Raw genomic sequence first — 21,736 nt, 5'->3', positions numbered from 1 at the left:
CTGATGAGAAGCCTGGGAGGCCGTAGGCAGCGGCGCCTCTCTGGGAGAGCGCGATCCGCACGGCGCCGGGTGCCCACGGGCTGCGCCGGGGCCGGCGGCTGCTCTGGGAACCAGTCCGCCTTCTCTTGCTCATTGCAGCACCTGTGCAAAAAAACCTTTTTTTTTTTTCTTTTTTTCCCCCCAAAATGTGTCTTTGAGGTACTACTGTATCTGTTATTGTTTTTAAAAAAAAAAAAAACAACCAAGCCATGATCTGGGGTTGGGATAGAGGTGAGGCAAAAGGCAGAGCATTAGGTTCTTTTAAAGTCTAGTTATTCGTTGCTTGCTCTAAGCTGACAGGATCTCTTTTCTTTCCATATCATAAGATACTCTGACAATTGTCTATTTTAATGCTCAAGTAGTTGAGAATTACACTGTAGCAAGAGTAAAATCGAATGTTAATTGAGAGAGAAAAAAAGATGTTATTGGGTTAACGTGGCTATAAGGAGTTCCAACTGGTAAATGTTGGAAACAATGGCAAGAATTTAGTTTTAGCTCTAACAAGTGGCAGTAACTTTTTTAGGAGAGTTTGCCAGATATTACTGATGAATGGGTTATTAAAATATCCAACTTCACTAATCTTTCTTCAGCTGATTTTTAACTAAGATATATATAAAGCAGGAATGATGGAGAAAGGTGGAACTTTTTTTTTTTTCTGGAAAAATTCACTGGCAGATTAAATCATTGCATTGCACTTCAGCGTTGAATATATAGACTTTGTATCATTAGTGATTTCTTTATTAAGACAAAATTTTGTGGGTTTTGCTGGTTTCTTTGCTTCAGACATAAAGCAATTTTGGTCCAGATGAAAGATTTCTGAAATTTAGTGTCTTGGTAGGCAGGGAAAGAGGGAGACAGGGGAGGAATGCTGAAATAAAAATGAATATAATGCCTTTTGTGGGTGTCTTGCTTTTAAATTTTTTTGATGTAAATAATACCATTTCTGCATAAAGTCAGTAGGATAATTGACTGTGTCTTACTTGAAAAGGGGTACCAAAGATTTCTTTTTCTTTTTTTTTTTTAATAAAGCTTCTGTATAATTGAAATTCTAGCAGGAGAGGACTTTGTCTCAGTAACTACATTTAAATTACTCTTTTATTGTAGTGTTAAACTGATACATTATGATGTTAGTAGTTCAGTGTATATATGTGTCAATAATTACAATACTTCCACAGTAACAATGCATAAAGCAAACTCTTGAAAATGAGCATATAATCCTTATCATGAAAACAGATGTTATAGAAGTTATACCAAAGCCCATTTGACAGTTACGTGTTCCTAAATAATAGTTTCCGTAATGAATGTAACTCACCAGTCGCATAATCATACCGCTTTCTTTGCGTGCCATACCTCAAGCGCTGGCGTCGTGAGTTGGCTTCCCAAAGTTGCTTTGTTATGCTGAGCTCTAAAAGCCTGTTTTGTCTGATGAGGAACCAATGCTGCAAGGATATGCTGGAATGGAAAGACTTGCATAAGCTGTTGTAGAGCGAAATTAAAAAATTAGCGCTAAAAATAAAAGTAGATCTTCGTAGTCAAAGAACAGTTGTGATTGCAGAAGGTTCTGATGTCTGAAGCATCTCGCGCTTTGCCGTATTCAGATTGGGAATAGTCTGTTTTCAAGAACTTTGATTTGATTCCATGAAAGGTATCAGTGTTACTTACTGTAGCTCCTTTGTTTTGCAGAGATCTTGATGCAGACGTCCTTTTGGATTTCTTTTTAATAATGTGTGACCCTTCACCTTTGATCCCTTGACCTGCATTACCTTGGTAATCATTTCATTTTTTTTTAATTTCATTTCATTTTTAATTTTGGTGTGCAAGCTGTAACATTTCATCGTTTTTAGCTGTAGCATTCTTTGACCTCCCCAAATATAAATATCTCTTTTCTCTGAAGATATGTAATGTTGGCTTCTTTTTGTATAGAAATTGTTTCAGTTGTAAAAGAATAATAATAAAGTACACAGTTCTCATTGGTTTTTCTTTTCTAAGTTCAACTGTGTGTATTTTTCTTGTATAGTACATAACTTTTTTGACCTATGTTCTCTCAATACTTGATTTAACTTATTTTGATATTTCTGTATGTCTTTGGTATTAATTTGCATTTTCCTACAGTTTTCTTGGTCAGTAAAATATATATGCCATTTACTGTTTCTTTCTGCCCTGATCACAATTTGATAGCTCAAAAAATAGTCATAGGATCATTTAAGATGTCCTCTTATGAATCAAAAAAACCCTTCTACTGTTTTTAAGATTTCATTTCTTGTCCTGAAGATAACTTCCATTTGGCTTAAAAGCTAATGTGAAAACAAATGTAACTTGGGCTTCAACCGAGATTTTCATTATTCTAAAAACCAATCTTTTATTAAAGTATGTGTTAGTTTTAAGCTGATGGTTGTGAACAGCTGCCAGTGCTGTGAGATAAGTCATGGACATGCTTAAAGAAGGCGCATTATGTGTACATATTATAGTAACACCCCGAAAGTTTAGTAGCTGTTTCTTTCCATTTTTCTACTGAAAAGATGCTGGCATAAAAGACGGCTTATAGTAACTCTGAATTCCAGCTATGGCTTTTGGTCAGGTTCTATTTTTATCTTGTAAATGATCATATGAAATCTCTATCAAGCATGGCCCACTGAAGCACAGATTATTTTTTAAGTGTCTCATTATTTTATTCTCTAACATTTAATGCTGAAGCTTTAATTGCACACAGCTGAAGCTGCTAAATGAGCACTGAAATGAATTTAGGTCTTCTCTGAGCCTTGTTGATGCTTATAAAAGTTTATATCTTTCATTAGAGCCACAAATTAAAACTAGCGTTGTAGTGAGCTGTTCATAGGAGGTTTGAATATTTACAAGTTAGATCCTCCGACTTCACCCAACCACTGCCGATGCCCATTCCTGGTTTGGGGGCTTTGAAGCACATCTGAAAAGTCTTCTGCTGATACTTTTCCTAGAAAAATAGAGGCTGTAAAAAATCGTTGCCTGAGAAGCACTATAATGACTTCAGCTTCATAAGTCTAAAGTGAAAATGGATCAAGTTCACTTCTTATGCGACAGTTCTGCTTTCTGTCCACGTAATAATCAGCTTATTAAGAGAAGGTCTAGTCCTTGTTTCTTCTCCCCAGAAGTACCGCTGATCCAGTACAGCGGAGACTGAAATGCATTGTGTTATTTCTGAATCCTCTGCAGGATCTGGGTGAGTTGAGACCCAGTTAGTTTTACCTGTCAATAGTAGTAGAGTTTCACAGTCATCACTAGAAATCTGTTATGAATTATGATGTGAGAGAAGGGGAACATCTTTTTGATCACAGTCTGTGCTTGAGAAAATGATATTTAGAAGACTAATCTTTTTATCTATATGGTAAGATCATTGTTTTTAAATTGATACAAAACTAGTCCTTCATCTTGTTTGCACAGTCATCTATCAAAAAATATAGAACTTGAAAATAATATTCAGGAACTTTTGCTAACTGTTATTTCCTCAACTGAGATATTCGTGCTTCTCTCTCTTTAACCCAGTGATTAAGAGCTGAAACGGAAAATAAAACTTGGGTTCTCTAGATCAGTCTTTGAAATGTTAGGGATGTTTTCTTGTTTTCTCCTCCTGTTCAGAATTTTAATGGTAATGGTTTTTTTAGGCCTAGAATCATCTGTTCTGGTGTTCAAGGCTGCTACTCCTGCAGTCAGCATTTTTTGGATAGGTGGGATTTGGCTTTTATTCTGAGTTTAACACAGCCTGTCAGCCTGAGAAGCATTATCCTCCAAAATCACCTCGAGTTATTTTCTTTTTCAGGTTTTCAGAGCACAGTTTTTAAGGGGGGATGGGGAGGGGGACTGGGGGACGGCAAAGAGCACAAAATTTATTTTGCCCAAGAAAACCCCTTGAAGATTATTTCTCTTCTCCTCATAACATATATTTTATATCAGCAGCAGTTAGGCATGAATACCTCGACTTTCTAGGAAAGCAGTTTTTTAAAACCTTTTTTATAGGCATCTGGTAACCCAAAAGAATCTTTCTTCTCTGTCTAGCGAATTGGCTTTAAATCGTCTCCTAATAGAATGAATGGTGAGAAGAACAAATGATGAAAATGAAAGAAGTATCTGATGTTGAGAATTGGTATCAGTAATATAAAAACACAAAGTTAAAAGGTAGCTAGAAAGGAAATGGCCAGATTTCTTGTTTCGGGATCTAGCTTTATCACGTCCACCCTGACTTCCTTTCATAAGACAAGCTCTATTTGCTGTGGAAATACGGTTGAGTGTATCTTGCAAAAAGTTCTTGTGCAATAGGATGATGCATGCTGTTTTTTCTGTCTAACTTCTGATCCGAATCCTTATACACACAAATTGGTATTAGAAATGTGTTATGCTGCCTTAGAAATTGAATGCAATTCCAGAATGCTAGGGTTGTTGAAGGAAGGCGGGAGCAGAACCCTTAGAAAGGTAACATAAACAGTGTTTCATGGAATAAACAATTAAACTTGAGAAAGAAGAGGTCATCATCCTTCAATAGAAGGTGGTAGTGTTCATTGAAATTAAGTTACAAGTGGGCAAAGATCATTTTTTCGAAGATTCCCTTCTACTGAAAAATGTAATTATTATCTTGTAGGCTTCAGCCTTTACAGAGCTTTTTTTTTTTTTTAAATGCTAAGAGACAGGTTACCAGATGCATAAAAATTTCTAAATAGTTGAACTTAGGGTATTTGACTAAGTTAATAGGAACAACTGGAAGTAAATGTCCTGTTAAATCCGAAGTTAGTTTATCAGAATGGATTTGGGAATGCACATCTGCCACACGTGGTGTTGCTGGGGAAAGGAGGAGGAGGGGAATGTATGTGCAGATTAACATGCATCAGTCCCATAAAACCTGAAACGATAACTTGAATGTTTCTAGGTGTTATTTTTCTCTAGTCACTGGTGTTTCCTGTGGTGATAGTAGATTTTAATCAATTGTTTATCTCTCTATTGAGAGATTTGTTCCTGTTTACAGTGTTGTTTTTTTCTTTCAGTTATTATTACTAGAATATTGGTGAAATCTACTCACTTCTAAAACAACTCTTAATTTTGAAATTCATGCAATATCTTCTACTGCTGAATGCTTTTATATGCTAACTTTAACATAGGCTTAATGGCCGAAATGAAATATTTTGCACATTTACTAGATTTAGAACCTTGCATGTGTCTTGCATTTGAGGTAATGCAGCTGTGGTAGAACTAACTTAATCTGGTTTATTCAGTCTAATAGAAATACTTGTGTATCAATCATGTACTTGTACTGTTCATTTAATAAAATATACATAGGCAACAGACAAATTGCTTGTTTCAATCTAGACTACTATGAAAAACAGATGTATCAGTCAACGCAACCAAACATTGCTTTTTTCCTATTTAGTAATAAAAGTCCTTATACCAACATGCAGTATGAAAAAAAAGTGTGCAGAACAGATTTTTTTTTTTAATAACTATCTGAGCAGCACCCAGATCTACAGAATCTCTCTCTGCGCATTAAATTTAGGCGTTGGGAGCTCTCTCCTCCTAATACCGTGCTTTCAGAATGGCCTCCCTTAGATGAGGATGCTGTGGCTCTCAGAGGCCGGCGCGAGCGTTGGCTTTGAGAGGAAGGAAGTCCCAAGTGACGTGGGAGCCTGAGGTGCTCGGGCCTTGCAGGCCGTCGCGCCGGACTGTTGGACCGGATGCCCTGAGGGGACCAGTGCGCTGGCAGCCTGCGTCCCGCGTCCCGCCGAGTGTCTGAGGGCCGAGGTAAATTCCCCAGGTTTCTCACCCTGCTTGCTCGCTCCTGTGTGTATGTACTGTTTTGGAAAGTATTTTACTAATTTAATTACCACTATTGTTTTCATCTTTAAATTCTCAAAATGCGTTAAGGTCTTTGATGACTGAGTTGGTAAGCCCATGCCATTGGGCACTGTTCCATGACCTAATTTTGTGCTTCTGTTTCTATTCTGTGTACAGAAATAGAGGTGCTATTGCAATCAAAATCCAGTATGTTGCTTGCTTTGTGTGGTAGAGGTAGCGTTCTCTGTCTTTTGCTTCACTCTTAGCTGCAGACCTTATGTGAGCAAAAGTTCGGTGATAAAAATGTATTTTTATTTCTCCTTTAGGTTTGGCTTATCTGGTTTTCAGCTCTTCTAGACATTGGAAATCCCATTTTGTTTTTGTTTTCTCTGGATTCCTTCCCACAAGACTGAAGTGAATTCAGCATGGATTATTGGGGAGAGAGCCTTGGCTGGGAATAAAGATTATTGCCATCCCTTACAGACTTACTGATGATTTCTTTTAAGTCATTCACCTGCACTGTATCTGTTTCCTCAACTGTAAAATATGGGTAATTACCTCCTTTGTAAAAAATGTTTTGGGGTCTACTGGTAATTATATAAATTAAGTGCTAATTACAGTGATTATTACTTGGACCCAGTCTGGGTCTGGGCGATGTTCCTGTTGCGATGACATGAAACAAATACTGCAACTCGCATTTCTCTGTCCTTTTAATGGGACCTGGAAGGGGGAAGGTGCTACAGTGCCCACATGTAAATTCCTAATGAGAAGTGCTACTTATTTTTCACCCAAGTCAATCCATTAACTTCCTGTCTTCCTTTATCTTCATTCATTAGCAGGAGAGTAGGCTGATGAGATGCTAAGAAATTACTAATTCAGGAGTTGGTTCCATGTGTAATTTGGTAACACAGATTTATGCTCCTGGCATCCACTTTTCCTCTTGGAGGTCTGTAGAAGAAAGCAGATGGGGATACCAGTTGGATCGGGGCCAATCTCTACGCCACCTTACGGCCTCGATTCCTTTGGAAGTTTCGACCTTGACGCAAAGAAAAGCGCCTTTAAAGCTGTTGGTCTCTCTTCCTTTTCCCTGTGAAAGACTGCCGCTGTTAGGTAAACCTTGCAAGTTGTCGATTATCTAATATTTTATTTGCCTTTCTCTTGTCCATTTATTTAGGGCACATATATTCTTTGTAGTTGGGGACGTTTTTACTAAGCAAAGTTGAATAGTGGAAGAGGAATTGATATTCTTTAAGGTAAACATGGAGTATTCTCATCCAGGAAATATTGCTGCTACTGCCATGGATGATGCTGTCGTTTCTGACAGCAGTAGTAATGGGTAATGTCTTGCATCGGCTCAAGATGAGAGACTCCTACCCCATGCAAGCCTTCCCCCGAACACAAATCCTGTGGCACAGTAGCAACAGCAAACGGGTTCTCGGTTTCTTGTGTCCTCCTGCAGTTCCTGCATGCTCTTTTCTGCCTGCCATGTCCGTTGCGTTCTGCGCTTCTGCGTTCTCTTGAAGGAATTTCAGACTTTTTACCTCCACGCGCCCACTTTCCATCAACTTCAAGCTTTCTTCATCCTGGAACGGCTGTCGCAGATCTCGGTAACGTCTTCACGCACGCAGCACTTGGTGGCAGGCTAGCGGTGAGGCAGCTCTCGCTGCCTGCTTGCTTTGGCTGCTTGCTGATGGCTTCCTCCGTGCGGGAGAGCACGTCTGCTCACGCGGGGTTGTCCTGCGCTGAGACTGCCTGCTCCCTCTGCCAAAATAGGTTTGTGAACAAGAGCCAGTGTTTGCTTCTGAGGATTCGTTGCCTTCTGTCCCGCTGTGGCACTGCTCTGTTTGGTGCGTTTCTTTTGGGATTAGATTAACGTGAAAAAAGAGCAGTAAGTTTCTCTGAAGAAAAGATGCTAATCAGGCAAGTTTCTTCAGTCTCCCCTTCTTAATTGCATTTTTCTGGTGGGAAGCATATGAATGGCACAAATGGAAAATTGGTTAAAACCCCTAAAATACCACGAAGTTTCGTGATTGTAGTAAAATTTTAATCTTCAAGAGAAGGATTTAGGTTTCGTCCACTGACATATAACACGAAAAGGCTTTGCAGCAAAAGGAAGGCAATTTTTAATTGCAGTTTCACACTTCAGTTTTACTTGTCACGTGTACATGTAAACATACATGCGCATACCCCTACACCTAGAGCCTCATATCTGACAACTTATTTCTGCTTGATTCTGTGTGTTGAAATCAGTCTTGAGTATATCGCATCCTCAGAATATTTCTCAATTGCTGACAATGCAAAATATACTTAATGCACTTAACCGGGATATTCTGTTTGAAGATAACTAAGGGAAATGGATGACTTTACAGTGTGTTTTTTTTTTCCCCCCCAAGGCTTTTAGATTTAAAATGTGTTAAATGATAAACAAAAATCCACAAAATACTCTCATTTCTTTAGTTCTTGCTAAATGCATTTACATATACATTGCGGTGGCATCAAGGAGACTTATTCTTTGTATAAGGGCCTAAGACAGCAAGTGTATTGCAAAGTGGAATTAAAGTATCGGCGGCGATGTTTTCATGCAGCCTGCCAGCTGCCTGCCCGCAGTCTACCCGGCTCCTGCAGTTCGAGTCACGTTTTGGCCTGGCGTACCTGGGAGGCTGCATAGGTAATATTCCGCACTGGAGCACCGTAGGCTGGTGTGGTGTAAACAAGTTAAAACTTCTGGATCCCTCCCTCACCTCGCAGGCTCCCGCTTAGCCTTTGACAGTATCTGAAATGACAGCGAACAGGCAAGTTGTAGCATGCCGTTCAGCTCAAGGAGGTAATTTTAGCGTAAGTACCGTTTCACCAGTGTGCGGGGGTAAATTTACCTCCAAAACAGCTCTTCTCAGCAATTCACAAATACTATTTCATTGCTCCCTTATCTCCTTTTTGTCATGATCAGAAGTAAGGTATAGCTAATTGTGAGGGACTGGCTGCGGGGGGAGATAAGATGATGGAGGTACAGCTTTATAGTCCCCTCAGGCAAAAACCCAGGAAAGCTGGAGGAGATGATGTTAGCAATAGTAAGTCTTCCAGTTGAGCTCTTGATCGAACATGATGGCATGTTTAAAAAAAATAATAATTTTTTCTCACACTGTGGGTAACAATACCTGTCTGCTTGCTCTGATTCCTTGGCACTGATTGGTATTGCTGTTTCTGGTAGGGTTAGTGAAACTATGGTCCCTTTCTTCCAGTTAATCCTTAGCCCTTTTTTCCAAAGAGCATTTTTGTAATTTTGCTCTTGATTTCATAAACGATCTGTTTTTTTCATGACAAAAGATGTGTGTGTGCTTTAGTGGCAGATAGCAGTATGTGATTCCAAATAAGTGGAAACAGTTATTACAAAGTAGCAAGTTTATGAAAAGACAAGAATTTACCTTGTTACATGAAGGTAAAAGAAAATGAGGGAATATCATCTCTCCCACAGTAAGTAAGGGTCCTTACTATCTTACCTTGCTTTAAAGTGTCTTAAATATCAGACAGTTCTTTGCTAGGGAATCTGTTTTTCTCCTCTGTGTGACTCCGTACTTAACTTCAGCCAACATTAATAATTAGATTTAAAATTAAAAAAAAACAAACCCTTATGTTAATAAGAAGAATAATTTCTCTCAACATGCTTGATTCCTATAGAAGCATCATCTATTAAGATTAACTAATTCAGTGTGTAATGCTTTGAAAGTGAATAATGCCATATAAGTGTTCTTACTATTCATTGCACGAATCCGCTGATTTGTGGGCGTTCTGGAAGTCTTATATATTGAAGCACAGATAAACTATTGCCTAATCTAAGGATAATCAATAATTTAGGTTTGAGATTTACTCAACTCTAATTTTAAAATATTCTTAAAGAAAGTGGAAAAGCACACAGTATCTACTGGATTTCTGTATTTTAATACCTCTTGTAATGCTGTAAAACAATAGAGTGTAAGTAACTTAAGAAAAATTTTAAAAAGCTTGAATATTTAATAATAATTATAAACTCTCTAAAGTCTTTCTGCTCTTAAAAATTGGAATGAACAGTCTCATTTTTCACTGGAATGAGGAAGTGTTTCATAAAATCACTGTAGCTTATGATAAAAATGTTTTCAAATATCTGAATTAAAATAAAAAGTTAGAAACATTGTCATGAAAACAAAAATAAAGGATAACAAGGGATTCCAAAATAACTCTTCTTATTGCTAAATGGAGATATCTTTACTTTTCGGGACAGATTTTTTTAATGTTATCATCAAAATCCTATGTGTTAATATGAATCCCAGTTAAACAGAAGTAAAAGTGGTGTTTTTATACGTCAGCAGTTACTACAGTAAAATTGGGTTTTGGCTTTTAAGTTAACTGTGATTACTTAGCTTTGTAATTAAGTACCTATTCTTTTATACACAAACATAGATATCAGTCCAAATATGGATGGTTTCAAGAATAAAATCTCTTCCGACTCTTTCTTGAGAGCCTTAAAATAGCCAGGAGCAGCCCTGACCTTCGCTCTGTGTTTTGACCGAGCAGCGGAACCGCCGAGCCGGGCAGTTTCTGTGGCTCGGATTCTTATTTCGTGGCCGAGACGCATTTCGTGCCGAGCTGTAGCCGGCACCTCCCGGGTGTTCGTGCTGCGGAGAGGTGCAGGAGGCCCAAGCGCTGCTCCGAGACGGGAGCGAAGGAAGCTTCCGCCGCCCGGCGAGGTGGCAGCGGTGCCCGTGCCTGTGCCTGCCTGGTTTCCAGCTACCCCAGTCTATGTATGGACACAGAATCCCCACAGGAGGGTGCTATAAAGGCATTTAATGGGAAGATTTTACAGGGAAGATCCGTGTCTTTGAGGAAATGATGATTATAGGAAAGCAAAAGCTGTATTGTTCCAGTAAGCACAATGCATTAATTGTCCCTGGGGAGCAATCCGGAGAGAAGTTCAACGTTAGTGCTTGTTTACAGTATCGTTAATACTCTTGTAGGTGCTGCGCGGAACCAGGGAACGTAGATTGGTTCCTGCATGGTGGCACAGGGAGTCTGAATGAAGACCTCAAGAGCGCCGATGTTCTGGGGCCGCTCAGGACCAGTGGAACGGCATGGGCAAGCTGTCCCGCGGCCGGTACCGCTCCTGCCCCTTGGACCGACCGCTGCCGTCGCCCGTGATGGGTTCCGCTGGTGGGCAGAAGGTCTCATAGTCTGGCACCAACAAGCCCTGTATCTGCTCGTCTGCTTTCCCATATGTTTATAGAATATTTAATCCATATAAGCTGTAAAAGCCATTCATCCATTCCTCTAACTTCTTTCCTAAAATACTTCTGGAAATTAACCTTTCTATTTAGACTCAGCAGAAAGACTGGTCAAAAGTAATGGAGAAAGCACTCTAGTTCTTAGCTGTAAAAATTTTCTTAAAAATGATTTAAATAAGCTAGTTTATTCCTTTTGTATAGTATGTTAGTTCTAAAATACTTTTCTTCCACAGAGCCCGTTAATTTGTGTTTCCCATGTGCTTCTGCTGGAATGCTGCAGACGTTAAGTGTGATCTTTTTTTTTAAAAAAAGGCAAAGTAGAGGTCCAGGGGGATCTACGGGCAGTTCTTTGTCACCCTTCCCTTCCATTCCTCTCACACACACCTTGCTTCCTCTAATACTTTTCACATTTGAAAAAAAAATTGTAAACAGAGAACTATAATTAAAATAGACTTATCTTTGGGAAAACAAAATAAATGGGAAGATTCAAACTAATTTTGTTTTACGGAAGATGGGTGTTCTGGTTCTTTCTTTTAATGGCAGTGAGATAAACTGATAGAGCTTCATTACTATTCTAGTTTTTTTTTTTTAATCTACTAGTCATTAAATAAGAATACATCACTCTTAAACTTGGCAACTGAAATCCTTCTGCATTCTGTGCGAGTCCCTGAGAGAATTCACTAATGGCCTTGTTAGTATGAGTACACATGCTTTTTCTTTACAAGATTTTGAGATGTCAAATTTTTGGATGAAAGACGATATTCAGCAGCTAGGATGCTTTGTTATAGTGGTTTTTTGTCAGTCATCTTAAATTGCATGATCTGAATCTTTCAGTGGGACAGTTCACCACGAAACTTGCCTAATAAGTACCGTGAAGGATGGTCCTCAGCAGTGGTGTTGGAGCTTTGCCTCCTTGCATGGACGATGGCAGCAAGTAGTTCTCTTATGTTCATGCATGTTAAATTGGCTACAGGCTATTACAGATAAACAAACCTGGATTTTGTCTTTGTACCAGTAGAGGCTTTTTGCTTCACAGATGAATTTTGGCTCAGCAGTAACCAGTTATAGTTTCAGTATTTGGTTACAAAGCACTACGTATTTGGGCGTTAGAAAATAAGCATCAATTCTTCTGCAGACAAACTTGTCTCAGTTGTATCACTCCTGTGACCTTTAACCAGTATTACTTAAAATAATTGCCATTAAACATAGTCAATAAGGCTTTACATCTTCTATAGGATCTTTTACTTGGCACACAAAAACTCCTCCTGCCATCTTAAATGAAAAATAAGCAAAAAAGCTTGAGCATGCAACATGCTAAATAGAATAATAACATTAAATGAAAATATTTTACCAGGAAATCTGGGGCAGGAGCTGTCTTCTAAGGAAAGCCTATTAGACTTGGCAGCAAAAAGGCTTTGGAAGGAGTTCTTGGGAGATACTGTAATTGAAAGATTTGTTCAAATTTATGTGTATTTTTCCCTTTTTGAGTAGTTTAAAGAAATCCCTCCCTCCTTAAATCGATTACCTCTCAAGATCAGAACTCCTTGGCATTAAATACTAGTTAAGCTGCTATGGTGCTGATTTGACTTTGCCTTTCTGTTGAATGTAAAACAGTTTTTAATCTTCTCATTTAGATGTTTTAATAGAAAATAAATGTTTAACTTGCCTTGGTTGCATCCAAATCTTTATTTAATCCTTGGGAACATTTATAAATAATTTAATTTTTTTTTTAAACAAAATATCAGGCATCTGAAAGCTGTTTTAAGCATTTTTATATGTGTGTTTTAACTAGGGATATTTTCTAGCTGGAAATTATATACATAAAATGCCTATTATTTTAGGCAGTGACTAAGTATGGGTAGCTCTATAAAATGTGGCAAAGGGGAACTTTTTCTGTGTGTCATGGTAGCAGGTGAGAAAGCTTTGAACAGTGAACTTGGCATTTTCATGGCACGATGTACTCGGTGCTTTTGCTTGTTTCGCATTTTAGGCTCAATTCATAGCATTAACGCCACCTTTCTTGCTCTCGCGTCAGTTCCGGCAGCACTCGGCTCTTCCTGGCCGGGTCTCATCCAAGTGCTGATAAGCTTGATCTTGGTTGGCTTGTAGGAGCTTGATGCGAGATCGCAGCTCAAGGTGAGACGGCCACAGAGGACAAAGCTTGTGCAACACTGTTTGATAATAAGATTTTTATTTTTTAGCTTTCTTTTGAAACGTGTGTACGCTGAGGGGAGGGAGAACTTGGGACGTCAAAGGCAAACCGGGAGCAGCCTGGGCTCGTGCTGGAGAAGGGTCCTGCCGCCCGTTTCGCAGCCTTGCCCTTGCAGCGCCTTGGGTGATGCCGAAGGCGGAAGCTCTCCCCTCGGCACGGCAGAGCTGCGCGCACGCTGTCTGAAGCGCAGCCTTCCCCTTCTCGCGGCAGGCTGCTCCGGCGGGTGCCCGGGCTCCCGTAAACGTTTGTTCCTTTTAGAAGCGGTTTTCCCCGGAGACCCTGTGGATAAGAAGATTGATGGGACACTCAGAAATGTTTTTGATTACTCTGCTGCTTAGCTGGCCACGCATTCGTTATATGCATGTCAAGCCCTAAGAGCGAATTGCAGAGCTGCTGGGGGAGTCCTGCATCTTTGGGTTTAAATCCAGAGAGTTCTGAACGATTTCAACCTGAACACGGTTGTTTGCACGTGCATTTTTGCAGCTTGGAAGACGGGTTTCCCGTGAGCTTCGCTGAATGTTCCCAGGGCTTGTTGTCCTACAGCAACTTGCTTCTGAAGAAACCCGGAATAAACACACATATCACTGCTTTCAAAACAATACATAAAATTTAGATTTTCAGTTAGGAGAAGCAAGAAGATAAATGAACTGTGCTTGAAGAGACAAAAAGACCCCCCTAGTTCTGTCTTTCCAGGATGGCAGATGGAAAATGAGTCTTATTTTGAAATGTCAGGTGTTCAGCTACCAAAAACTATAATTAGTGCAAAGATTTGGAAAAGCAGATAATCTGAATTTAGGCCCTGAAAAATTCCTGTGCAGCATTGATGCGGGTTGACACTGGTGATGTCTGTAGAAAGGAAAAAGATTCGTTGGTTGCGTAGAGTGAATTGAAATAGTTCCTGGCAGGAACTAACGCAGCAGAAGTAGTAGGAGGCGAGTTAATCTTTGCAAGGCACGTGTTAATGCTGATGCTAGTGTTCTTCTGAAGCCACCCCGGTGTGTGGTCTCTGCGTGCGCCTTTTTGAAGGTGTCGGCTTCATAGCAGCTCTAGCGCGCAGATTGGAAGGTGCCATTCATACACAAATAAGTGTATTATTTATGGTCTGTATCCGCAGTGTTTTGCAAACATTACCCATTACCCACTGTGAAATTGTCAACCAGGTTGCGAGCGGCACGGGGTGTCAGGGGGCTCGTTACAGTGTTTGAATGCTTGATGAGCTGGAGCCGGTGCATTCTGAGCACCAGTGTGCAAAGATTTGTGGATGAGACCAAAGCTGCTGAATGGAAGGAAATCTATGCAAAATTTCAGAGCCGCATAACAGCCTGAACTTGTTCTTCTGTAGTTAGCTGGAGACACGAAGAGCAACTTGGCGTTAAATAGCACAAATGACAAACTTTATAACTCATGAGTTGGTTTATAAATTACTGATTTTTTTAGGAATATACTGCTTTATACTTTGCAGTCTTTCAGTCTTTCTACTCCACACAAAAGAAGAAATCAGGAGTTGCTTTTCCCCCAATTATTTGAATCCTTTGCATCCAAATCATTTCTCTACTTCAGGTGGCTTCATGGATCTGCGATTTTGGATTTTTACTGCAGTCTTAGTTTGCAGTCTCTTGGATTAAACTCTGCAATTATACTACATTTCTTGGATTAAACTCTTAAACTATACATCATTGCTTCAGACTGCCTTATTGCTTATAATGCATAAGATTTGGTTTGAACAACTGGAGAATCTTTTTGGTGGAGAAGTGGATGTAGTGATCACCTATGACACTCAGGCAAAAGGCAGATGTAAAGATTTCATCTTTATCAGCAGCGTGGTTCTATTTGACATGTTGCGTCTGGGAAGAGTTGAAAGTACTTTGTGCGATGTCTTCATCACTCCCCTCCTGCCCCATTAGCAGGAAGGGGTTTCTGGCTCTGAGAAATTGGGAAAGGGGCTTTAAACATTGTGTAAATAAAGGGTTTTCTGGTGTTTTGATCGGTGCCAACAAGTTTAATCACAGCTCTTCCTGGAAGCGTGCATTTAGAGAGATATACATCTTCTAATGTTATAACTGTTGCTGCTTTGTTAAATGAGGTTTGAAGCAGCTGACTTGTCTGAAAAAGACCAGCTTTTATTTGAAAATTAGTATTGCTGCCTCTTTCCCTCTAAAAGCCGGGGTAGCATTGCATTTGATTCCAGTTAAACAAGATGGGAATCTCCTTCGGTTTAGCAGCTTGGTTTATTTTTTATGACTTGTGGATATTTATATTAAAAAAAAAAAAAAAGACAAAGCCATTCCTCATTTTGACTGTGAGAATCCTTGAATGGAACTATTTTCAATGGCTGCTGATGCCCCTCAGAGAAGACTGGGTTGATATCTCCATGGTCTTCTGTCCCTGAAGTGTTTCCTACCCATGGGAAAGTCTGAAAGCCCCTAGGTGGGCAACAGCTGCTCAGACTCAGATGGCTGAGAAATCCTAGAGCTTGCAAACGTATCTGGATGTAGAGTTTTGAAGAGACTCTTCACCTATATATGACTGTGACCTTACTGCTTCTCTTGCACAAACAAGTCCGCGTCATACATTCTGCTTCCAATAATGTGAAGTGGTTCGACAGCAGCAGCCTGGGGAAGCTGGATCCCGGTTTTCCGGGCCTCGCGTCACCCAGGTAAGAGGGCGGGTGCCCTTCGGCTTGCCGCCTCTTGCTGTGCCGCAGCGGCTGCCTGGCTCGCGGTCGGACGCCCGCCGGCGTGGGAGGTCGCTGCTTGCTTGCTTGCTTGCTGGGGACAGCGTGGTTCCTAACAGCCTTCCCTGCCGCTCCGGGGAGGAGGCAGTGGGCTGGAGGGAAATGCCCCGTGAGATGCCTTTTCAACCGTGTCGCACGTTAAAGTGGTGAAGAGCTAGTAAGTGTTGCAATGAAGAATTTATCGCTACGTGTGAAAATTCAGAAACAGTGGCCCAGACTTTAAACACGTGTGAACTCAACTAGCTCCATTAACTTCTTACAACTGAGCTAACATACACCACCATAAGGATCTGGCCTATTGCATGTTAACACAGTGCAATTCTCCAGGAAATAAACACTACTAAGAAATTAATGGGCTAAATTTAAAATTTATCAAGAGGGAAGACCTTAATGAATATAGATAGAAACCTCAGAAGCAAAAGCAGTTGCTGGTGTCAATTTTGGTGATGAATGAATGAACAATTGCTATTTATCATTTATATAAATTATCTGGATCAAATAAAAATCAAGATTTTTTTCGGGTTGAAAGCATGGTAAGTATTGGAAGACAGCTGCAATCTTTGAAGAATTTACAGCATATTTCGAATCAGAATGTGTTACCAGGAGGGACACACACCTTTCAGGGTAGCTGAATTCAAAGTGGTACCTACAAATGCTCAAACTAAGGAGAAAACGAGTATAACTGGCAGTGTGAAGTTAGGCCACATTTGAGCTATCCTGATTCTTCTTCTAAATGGGAATCTCATACCATAATAATGCGTAATTTCAGAGTTAGCTCATAGCTATTGGAACATGTCTAATTATACAATGTGTATGTAAATATGTAAGCTCGTATCAATGCAGACCAGTCTCAACATCTAAATTTGCTAATGCCTAACTGGTAAATGTAGTGCTTGGTTCAGTGTATTTACCAGACTTCCACCATTTAAAGATATTACATTACTGTAGGTGATTGTCTGAATAAACACAGTGCTCTAATATTCAGGCTTGTATTGTAAGTTGTCAAGCTGTAATTATGTAAGTGCTTGCGTGTTATAAATAGCTCGGTACATCTGGCAAGTTTCAGTCATCGCACGCTGAGTTATCGTACGCTTCGTAGTAAAAATCTGGAGGCTGATTTTGCATCAGTAGCTTTGATTGTCCTTTGTTCTCTGTGCTGTCACCAGCATAAGCTGATTTTGGAGGGTCCTAGTCCCCGAGGTGCTCCATACGCGCGCTTACGTTAGGGCTGGTGCTCGTTGCCAGAGAAGTCGCTGAGCGCAGGTGAGCTCGGAGGCAAGAGCTGGAGGGTCGCAGCCGAGCCGTCAGTGGCTTCCTTGCTCTCCGCTCTGTACCTTCTCCCGTGACATCGATACCAGTACGTGAAGTGTTCTCAGCTCGTCACCGATACGTTCTCGAACGCCCGGGAAAGTGAATTATTCCTCCGGTGGGGAAGGTCGTCCTGTCGAGAATGCAGAGAAAGGTGGGCAGTGGGGATGAGACAGGCAAATGAACAGTTCTGCAGTGTCAGCTGGGCTGGACCAATGAAAGAAAAAGAAGAAAAATTTCAGTAAAATGTGTTTAAATGTTGCTTATCCCTCTTTATCAGTGTTCTGTTGAAGACCGACTTCAGAATTTTACCATTTTCTCATCCTGCCTTTATACTGCGTGTGAGATTTTCAAAGCCAATTACAGGAATTAGCTACACAACTTCTGTTGAAATTAAGTGCAAAAGTGCAGCTAGGTCCTTTGATTTTTGTTTTATTATCTCTGTTCTAGTGCATACTCTGTGTAGTAAGTCAGCGTTTTTGTTCTGTGCTGGCTGAACAGAACCCAACGCCGCAGAGGTTTCCAGGAAATACTGCGTCATCCCCGTAGGCAAGCCGTGTTTGGGAAAGTGGGAGTTGGCCGTGCAGCGTGTGAACGGTCAGCGAGTGATCCCTGGGAGGAGAGCGCCGGGAGAACCGTCTCCGGGTCCCTCTGCAGCCGGGCAGAGCGGCCCGGGGTGGGGAGAGCGGTGCTGAACGCGCTGGAGACGCCGGGCGAGAGCGGCGAGCCCGGCTCCTCTGCCGGCCGCGCTTCCTGCGGCCGCTGCTCGAAGGCGCCGTGCAGCAGCCGCCGTCAGGGCTTTCCTGTCCCCTTCGAACCATCCCGGGTACCTGCTTGTGGTCACCCCTCCTTTGCACTTGTCCTAGGAAACAGGCTTTTCTGCTTCATGTATACTAGATGCTACGTCAGGGTCAAATTATGGTGTTTTCACAGTGACTCTAAACACATGTAGTATGTAAAAAACGCAGAAGTTTTTCTCTGCGTTATTTCATTTCTAGTGCAAACTCTTACTATATTCATACTTCTGTTGTCCTCGTTAACTTTTTGTTTTGTTGTTAAGGGAAAGTGGGAGGAAAAGTTTGGAAATGTATTTTTTCCCTGTTTTTCATTACTGCCAACATAACAGGCAGAAATCCTTTTTTGACCTTAAATAAAATGACGAGTCGCTGTAGGGTGCAGCACATAGAACAAAATAAAATGGTTCCATTTTAGACTTGTTCTACCCCACTGATACAGAAAATGAGGTTAGGCTGGAGTTACTGCAGGCAGTGTAATAACCTTGCCAGTAATCTTTGTCATATAAATTAGAGTGTTATGCATTTTTAATTGATGTATTTGGATGAAGGCAGGTAAAACAAGATGATTATTTAAAATAGAAGAACACAGTAAGGGATTTCTCTCTGCATTTCTCTCTATCTTTTGATTGTGACAGATGCCAGAAAAGTTTCATTTTTCAAAATCAAGAAAAATGGCTGCCATTATTATTGCCTTCAAAGAAGAAACTCCTGTGGGAACATGAGATCTTCTTTGTCCCAGTTAAGCACTGTGCGATGGATGTAGGCGTTTTCCCTGCTCCGTTCCATAGGACGGCTGTGGGAAAACCCTCCAGGACAGATACATGCACAAACCTGAACAGTAGTCCCGAGACTTTAATGAATGAAAACCTGTTTGTTAAATCTGCTTGGTTATAGCAGGTTTGTGATGGAGCGATACAGTGTTGGTTAGTTCTTCAGCAGCATGCAACACCCTGAGTGATTTTTGGTATATCAGTGAATTGTCATTTTGCACTATTTTGGAAAGATTGTTTCCAAGATCCCATGTCACGGGATGGATGGCACTTTGATTTATGGGAGCGGAGAAAGTGCAAGACAGCTGTTGCGTTTGGTGCTCTTTTCTGTAGAATGGCTGAATGGATTTCACTGGGGTTAGAGTTGCATTTCAAGGAAAAGCTATTTTTAAGCCGAGTTTTGGCTCTGAGTAGGAGGGAACACCGTAAGGCCAGGTCTGGGGTGGCGTGGCTCGATCGCGGCCTTACCTGCGTGCTGTCCGCGGCGGCACCGACACTCGCCGCGACTGCCGCGCTCGGGCGTTTTCTGTGCCGTTTTTCACAGCAAGCTTTCATTAGTGGTTGCGTGTGCAATATTAATTTGCCAGCATTCAAGCTCCTTAAAAATAGCACCAGGATTGAGCAGTGAGTGCTGGAACTGCTCAGTTGGTTTCCATCGAATTCAAAGGTATCGGATCAAAGCGCGGCGCTGTCGCTGCTGGTGTGCCGGTCGCTGTGCGGTGGCGGGATTTTGGAGCAACTCCTGTCCCGCCTGTGTTTGCTTTCGCTGCTCGTCCGTTCCGGGAGGAAGATCCTTCTGCGCAGGTGGCGTGAATACGTCTGCCTCCGTCTCCTGTGCCGCCTGCATTTTAGTCTTGCAACACTAGTCTTTAAAGTGACACTTTAAAGTGAAATGTGTCTTACGGTTAATACGGTGCTGTAGAGGGCAGCAAGAAAGGAGGAGCCAGGCGGAGAAAAGGGAAAAGTTTGGAATCCGGGGCATGGGATAATTTTAGTTGGTTTATTTACCAGTATAGAAAGTGTTTCACTTTCAGCTTTGTTGCACTTCAGTTATGGATGCAATGCAATAGTTAAACCCTGGTTTGAAAAAAAACAAAAAAGCAACCCCCCCCCCCCCAAACCAAACCAAACAAACCCCGCAATCCCCTACTTTCCCAAAACTCTTTTAACGTTGAGTTCAGTCAAAGTGATTTTCATTAGTCACCTCACATGGAGACGCTTTTGGTCCACCCTGCGTCCAGCGTTTCAGGAGGGTGAAGACCTTTCCCAGTCTCTGGCCACGTTGTCCTTCTTCTCTCCCACGAGTTCCCCCATGACAACGTGCGGGTTTTTCTGTGTGCTTTTTAGCACCGGCAGCTGGTGCCTGGGAATTCCCCAACTGGATCCAAGTCAGCATGGAGCAGGTCTGCGCTGGTGCCAGCCTGGAGGTGGACTTCCCGTGGCTATAACTTTGTGTTAACTTCTCTGGTTGAATGCTTGCTTACAGAAGAAGAGGGAGCCGTCTGCTACGTGGGAAGGGTTGAAATGTGGACCACCTCGGCTCATGCTCAGGAAACGCAGCCTCAGCTGAGGCAGTAATTGATTTTGTGGGTTCTTTGAAACACTGCTTTTTAAATGGTGAGATCACTGTGGATATTCTAATGCTGGGAGAAATTTTCAAGCAGCAAGGGCAGTCAATTCCCAGATTTCACCAATACTCATGCATTAAATCTGCCATATCTGTTATCTATAAACATCCAGTTGGAAGCATTTCCAACTGAACCATGTTACGGACCAGCGACCTTCCAAGTTTCACGGTTTTCCTGGGTCAGGGCTTGCAGGACAGTGCGGGAGGAACATGAGAAAATAGCTACTGGTGTGATATTGGTAGCAGACCATCGGAGAAGGTGGGGGCTGAGAGCCCACGTGTTGCTCTGCCATGGAGCGGGAGGGTGGTGTGAAAGCAAGGTCTCGTCTTGCCCCTTCACTGCTACCAGCGCGCACGCTCTCTCCGTCTCTCTCTTTTGAACAGAAACGTTACGGAGAATTAAATTTGATGTGCTGAGAAGTAACCTTGGTGTTTGTCCTCTTGTGTTAAAGTAGTCCAAAATTTACACTTTGTGTTTTTTGGTGAAGATCTGTGGGATTGATGGTCTCATAAAAGAAGTGTCACCTCGTCCTGGAGTGTGCAGATCCCAGGGAATGGCAGAGCAAGCACAGTTTGGGGACTGCTTTTCGCTGGCGTACTGACTCTGAAGTCGGTTTTCAAGGTGTCATCTCCATTTTAATTAGGCACCTGACTCCTGCTTGCTCTTCACTGGTCCCCTGTTGGTGCCTTCCATCTCTTCTAATTACTTCTCAAACTTAAATTTAAAAAGAAGTTCGTAACAGAAGAAACAAGCAGAAGCAGCAGCACTGGCAGTGTGCTGAAGTAGGTCTTTTGCGTTTGCTTTTGATTCGCTGGCCTGTGGGAGGTATCCGCTCTGTCTGTGTCGTCTCATAGGCAAAACGTTGTGTTTCTGAAGCTTATTTCAAGTGCGGTGCGGTTTTAAATGTTGCATGGTTATTCTTTGCAGTAGGGATTATCTCCCAGGCCCCCCCTGCGTTATTGATCGAAATGCCGCGCCAGCCCGGGGAGCAGCAGCGTCTCTGACCTTTTCTAGCATTTATCGCAAGAGGCTTCATTTGTCCGTTCCACAGTTGATAGAAAATAGGATGTTGCAAACAGGCGTTAAAAAAAAAAGGGGGGGGGGGAGAGGCAAAACCTGCCACGCTCGGATACAACCTTGACTGTAAAATGTGTTTAATACTGCTTTTCGCTACAAGAGCAGGGTAGATGGGAGTGGCGCTAC

General features: G+C 41.6%; 1 protein-coding gene and 1 long non-coding RNA gene across 3 annotated transcripts in view; both read left to right on the top strand.

Moving 5' to 3' along the window:
* Positions 1-21,736, top strand: part of CAMTA1 (calmodulin binding transcription activator 1) — a 467,604-nt gene that overhangs the window by 25,009 nt on the left and 420,859 nt on the right. The window lies entirely within an intron of this gene.
* LOC106496714 (uncharacterized) lies at positions 1,721-6,312 on the top strand. 2 transcript variants are annotated; one of them, XR_001294669.2, is made up of 4 exons: positions 1,727-1,806; positions 3,165-3,235; positions 5,555-5,799; positions 6,159-6,312. It is a non-coding gene; the product is annotated as an uncharacterized lncRNA (long non-coding RNA). The 2 variants fall into 2 exon arrangements; XR_010886384.1 differs by lacking the exon at positions 3,165-3,235 and having other exon boundaries at positions 1,721-1,806.

Source organism: Apteryx mantelli, chromosome 26 (assembly GCF_036417845.1).
Source record: "Apteryx mantelli isolate bAptMan1 chromosome 26, bAptMan1.hap1, whole genome shotgun sequence".
NCBI classification, from domain to species: Eukaryota; Metazoa; Chordata; class Aves; order Apterygiformes; family Apterygidae; genus Apteryx; species Apteryx mantelli.
This window is presented reverse-complemented; position numbering and strand designations above follow the sequence as displayed.